The sequence below is a fragment of the Salvia miltiorrhiza genome, chromosome 2 (assembly GCF_028751815.1).
Source record: "Salvia miltiorrhiza cultivar Shanhuang (shh) chromosome 2, IMPLAD_Smil_shh, whole genome shotgun sequence".
Lineage (NCBI taxonomy): Eukaryota > Viridiplantae > Streptophyta > Magnoliopsida > Lamiales > Lamiaceae > Salvia > Salvia miltiorrhiza.
Genome location: NC_080388.1, coordinates 25,583,972 through 25,590,083, shown reverse-complemented (window position 1 = coordinate 25,590,083; position 6,112 = coordinate 25,583,972). Strand labels below are relative to the sequence as shown.

Sequence of the window (6,112 nt, the reverse complement as noted above, 5' to 3'; positions counted from 1 at the left end):
GTGATGACAAAATATATTAAAAAATACAAATGGTTAAAAGTTGTAGATGATAGAAAAAGTGGTTAAAAGTTGTAGATAGTTTTGCAAAGTTGGGTACTTTTGCAAATCCCCCATATATATATTGGACCATCACAAAGTGAGGATTCAACGATTCCTAATAAAGAATCTTCAAACCGAATCTGGAAAATGAGATTTTGATAATATCATACAGCAAAATAATTTTACTAATCTTGCTTTACACTCTCTTGGTAATCAAATCGTATATATATATATATATATATATAAGGTCGCATTCAATGGAGACCACTCCCTTAAATAAAGAATAAAGACCAAATCAAGGTCATTCATCTCATTCCAATCAACGGTTCATATAATTTTCTGATTTGATTTTTCATGTAATTAAATATTGATTAATTACATTTATTTAATCCGAAAATGGCAAATATGTCCACTCAAATCCACTGAAATCTGGGATCACTTTGAACAAATCCCGAAAATTCCACTCTTCCCATTTTGGGACCTGATCCGTCAATGAACATAATAGGTGAACATTAGTATGTTCATTTATTTTCCTACGAACATATCGACGAACATTAGTATGTTCATTTATTTTTATACGAACAAATTGATGAACATGTCTACGAACATTAGTATGTTCATTTGTTTTTATACGAACATGTCGACGAACATTAATATGTTCATCTGTTTTTATACGAACATATCGACGAACATTAGTATGTTCATTTGTTTTTTATACGAACATACCGCAGCCTCTTCTGTGAATGCGCTATTCACGTAACAAACTTATCTCCAAATGAATATTACATAAATAAAAGATTTGATTAGGTATATTTAGTGCATTAAACGGATATGCACAATAGAAAGTTACATACTTAACCTTTATTAAATCAAATAACCAAAAATTAATAATCTTAATCAGTTGAATTATCACTGTTAGATTAAGCAAGATCGACGCACATGATTTTGTCTTTATTCTTTATCTAAGGGAGTGGTCTCCATTGAACTCTCCCCTATATATATATATATATAGGGGGCCGCTCCAATGAGACCCCCTAATTTTAGTGAGATCTAGGGTACGATCTGGTGCATTTATTTTGTCAATCCTATGGCTGATATTGTATCTGGAGGGTGATTTTTTTTCGCAGGGTTCGAATCCTGATATATATATATATATATATATATATATATATATATATAAGGGAGAGATTCAAGTAAGAATCACTAAATATAATAAAAATGGAGAATCATTTCCATCTCTTCGATCAATAAGATCTAAGGTGAATGCATCATCTTAGTAGATAAATACAACACCTGAGTTTGAATTATGAAGGGAACAGAAATTTTATTTTTTTCGAATACAGTAAATTTAGTGACGGATACATTAATTTTTACAACAAATACTCTAATATTAATAGTTCTAATATTCTCACATTCTCACAAAAAATGCAATTCTCACTAGAACCACACTCTATATATATATATATTATATATATATATATATATTTAATTTCTGTGATCACGTACAAAAATATGCATAGATATTGATTATTGAGTATTCATTATCTTGGTAAATTGGTTAAAATATTTTGTTTTTTGGTACTACTACCACTTCGAATTCAATCAGTGTAATTCTTCAAAATTCATCTTGACCAAAAAAAAAAATTCAAAATTCGTACTCCCTTTGTGCTCCAAATAATTTTCTATATTTTCTTTTTGGGACGTCCCCCAAATAACTTTCTTTTCATTTTGGGACATTACCCCACCTCTAATAATATTTTATTTATTCTTTTTTCAACCTTTCATCATTCTCAATATTAATTATAACATTTTTTTCATCACTTTAAATATTAATTATAACATTTTTTCTTTACTACCAATACACTTAACATTTTTTTTTTAAATTCGTGTCGTTCTCTACTAGAAAGTTATTTAAGGGACGGAGGGAGTAACGTTTTAAAAAACTGCATCTAGATATTTTTAGATTCTAATTTAGTTAAAGTTGTTAATTATTCTGTCATTTAACTGTACGTATTGTCTGTATTGGAAGGATGTAAAATTAATTACAATTAAAGCATGAAATAAAACATCTTTTACAATTAAAAAATCTAAATAAAGTTTGTGCCCCAATAACTTGAAATAATTTAACTAATGCAATGCATCATGTGTGTGTGTGTGTGAAAGAAAATGTGACAGTTGATAGCACTTCCTGTGGTATCATAATTCGAAGCAAAAAGAGTGCATGTGATGAAAGAGAAGAGTATTAATTGCATTGATTTTGGACCTTAATAGCCATGAATTGAAGTCTAATCACGTACTTTTATTGATTAATCATGGGTATGACCAGAATGTCACATTTTAGGCAGGATCCTGCCTTTCCGATACGCGATTATTTTACACTAATTATTTCTTTAATCATTTTTATATTAGATTAATGACTGGCAATATCTACCTTTGCTATACCAGAATGGAAACATAAATTAGGGACCACATAATTTGGTCTCTTGACTTAATTATATGTTTGTTTTAGTATTAGATTAATTAGCCAATGGCTTTATCCCATTTTCCTGTGTGCTGGAGGTTGCTTAAGGTTGTCAAGATTAATATTTACAATGTCACAAAATCTACCTTTTTCCCTTCCTCGCGGGACCAAATCTTGTGTGAACGTGTGATACCCAACAATTTGTTGTTTCTGTGGTTACTGGCAAAATTATGAGATTCGTGACAATTTAATTTAATGGGTTTTTAATTTTTGGCTATTGTTTTCGTTTCATATACGGACAATTTTGCCCAAGTTGACAATAATAATAAGAATAATAAAAAATAATAATAAAAATAATAGTAATAATAATAACAATAATAACAACAACGACAATAATAATAAGAATAATAATAATAACAACAACAATAACAATAAAAAAAAAAATAATAATAATAATAATAATAATAAAAATAATAGTAATAATAACAACAATAATAACAATAATAATAACTACAACGACAATAATAATAAGAATAATAATAATAACAACAACAATAACAATAATAATAATAATAATAATAATAATAATAATAATAATAATAATAATAATAAAATAATAATAATAACAACAATAATAACAACAACAACAATAACAATTAAAATAATAAGGATAACAACAACAACAACAACAACAACAACAACAACAACAACAATAATAATAATAATAATAATAATAACAATAACTAAATTTAGAAAGATCAGTTTGATATAATACTACTACCTCATATAATGGTAAAAAACTCTTTTACTTGCGTGCATATGTTGGTCTAGCGATAGTATTATTAAGCAATAGTACTATTAATGCTTAATAGTATTATGAAAGCAGATTCGAAGGAGTGGTCTGGGACATTAAAAGTATTGTTATGGAGGTAAAAGCAAAAATATGGTGTTGGAATAAAATTTTTAAGATCTTAAACAAGGGAGAAGAGTTTTTCTTCTTGGTGTTCGAATGATATGATTATCTCTGTATTGTAAAGGACGAACTATTTTGTGGTATCTCTAGTACCAGCTCAATTTTAATGAATCTTTTCTTGATAAAAAAATATATTAATGCTTAAGATTAAAGATCTTGAGTTCGACTCCACTATGACGCGATCTTTAAATTTCTTGATTTACTTTTATTTTTCATTCTTGCATGTGCATTCAGATTATGACATATCATCTATCAATTTCAATTACATTCAATTATATTTCATTAATCTTCAATTGTGATTTAATTATTAAATTTTAATTTCAGATTATTAATTAGAATTAGAACTCAAATTTTATTTTTCCTTAAAATACATATACGGATAACTAATTTACAGAGTAAAATTAATTATTTTGAGAATGTATTTTTTTTTGGATTTCTCCAAAAAGAGAAAAACCCTAAAAAAAAGTGGCGTATGCTGCTTGAATTGCGACAAGCACAGCGGTGTTCTTTAGTAAAAGACGAAAGAATAGTTCGCTATGTGCTCAACTGACCGTGGATGTAGGAAGTCTTTTCTGAACCACGTAAAAATCCCCTTTGTTGTTTATCACTTTCAGTATTTGTCTTTCTTAGCTGTGCACAAACGTTTTATCAACTGAAACTGATTAATAGCAAAGTGAAACATAAACCTTGACAACTTGTTTAATCAAAACGACTAGCTATTTCGAAAGAAAAGTTTTCCGCTGCCAGTAATATTTGTCGAACTGATAAATCATTGGATATTCAGTGAGATTCATATTACTCCTCTGTTTTACAAACTCGACTGAAGCCTAACGTGTATCAGTTAAAGTCTTTGACTTAACTGATAACTCCTTACTGAAGAGTATTCAGTATCAGTCGCCAACCTAAATCTTGCTAAACTCTTTTAATTAAAAAGGTTGTGTTAGTTTGTTTTCATTTAAAAAATAGCCTATATGTGTATTCTTCCCCCTTTCCCCCATACACCTATTCGAGACCCTCCGGACTTGACAGTTGGTATCAGAGCAGGATGTTCGCAAGAACAATTTTGCTTTGACCAAGTTCTACTGAACTAGATCCTATTCTTCCAAAGGTCTCAAAAACTCTTTCCTTTTCAAAAAGTGCTTACCATTTTTCCTATCTATTGTTTACTGTCTTCTTGTACTATGGAAACTAACCACAGCAGAGTCTCCTCACTACCTATGTTTAGTATTGAAAAATACGACATATGGAAGTTTTGACTTGAGAGCTTCCTCACCGCTCAACATTTTCGAATGTGGGAAGTCATCACCAAAGGACCCATCATCATCACAGAAGTGATCAAAAGGGTTTCTCTAGACCCAACCAGAGATCGTTTAGATGAAGTCCAGATCAAATCAAAGGCTAATTTCACCACAGAAGAAAGGAAGCAAGATGAGCTCGACAACCTCACCAAAAGCATCATCTCCGGCACAGTCCCAAACAAGCACGTCACCAAGATCATCAAATGCAGGACTGCAAAGGAGATGTGGGACATTCTAGAAGGAATGTGCATCGGATCAGAGGAGATAAAGGAGAACAAGTTGTCAATAGCTTGTCAAAAATTCGACTCCTTCCTCATGCTAAAAAATGAATCAGTCGACGAGATGGAACTCAGATTCAACCAGATCCTGAACGAAGTTCAATCCATCTCAAAGGACAAATACACTCAACGAGAGATCAACCTGAAGATTCTACGAGCACCACCGCGAGGAGATTGGCAGATCTACTCTGTTGCTCATCAGAACAAGCCGGGATTCAACCAGCTCCCAACGAACAAACTTTTCTCGGATCACGTGGCAAATGAGTTCGAGATCCAGAGAAATCTTGAAACAAAGAAAGCTGGAGGATCAGACGAAGATGCTCCATCAGCATCAAAAGGAGCAGCGCTGAAAGTTTCTGCAAAGGAAAGCAAGAAGCAGTCAAAGGAACCAACGGAACTCAAACCAAAAGGCTTCTTCAGTCAATATGCTCTATTAACTAAAGATTCAACAAGATGGAATCCAAATTCCGGAAGTACATGAAGTTTCACAAACATCACTATAAAGGAAAAGAGAGATAGAGCAAGTCCAGATATTCCACTGATAAAAGTGAAGAAAAGAAATCATCCGCTACTGATCTAAAAGATGTGGAATGCTATGGTTCAAGAAGAAAGGGCACTACAAGTCAGAATGCCTTGAATTGTCGCAGATTGACCGCAAAGAGATGAAGGCTAGGAAGGATCGCAAGTATGCGAAAAAGAAAGCGATGGTTGCTGACGATGCAGGATCTTCCGAATATGCATTAGAATCATCTGCCTTCAACTCCACTAGCTTAGACGATGAGAGTCAAGCCCTCATAGCCAACGACACCGAAAGCGTGGCCGACAACAGCTACGATAACAAAATGAATGGGCCAGAGGTAAACTCTTACTCAAGAACTCTTAATACTGATAACTCTTTGTTGTTTACAGGAGATAATTCAGAATTTGGAGGTAGTTCGGTCAACGAAAGCCGACGAGTATGATCAGCTCATGACTGACCACTGTCAGTTAAGAAAAATATTCGAAGATATCCTGAAGTAGAATTAGAAATAGAAAAGGAGATCAGTGAAGAGCGAATCAAGAA

The 6,112-nt window shown here is 31.8% G+C and overlaps 1 pseudogene; it reads right to left on the bottom strand.

Moving 5' to 3' along the window:
• Positions 1-3,905: 3,905 nt before the first annotated feature.
• LOC131013783 (U5 spliceosomal RNA) lies at positions 3,906-4,028 on the bottom strand (annotated as a pseudogene).
• Between the last annotated feature and the right edge of the window lie 2,084 nt (positions 4,029-6,112).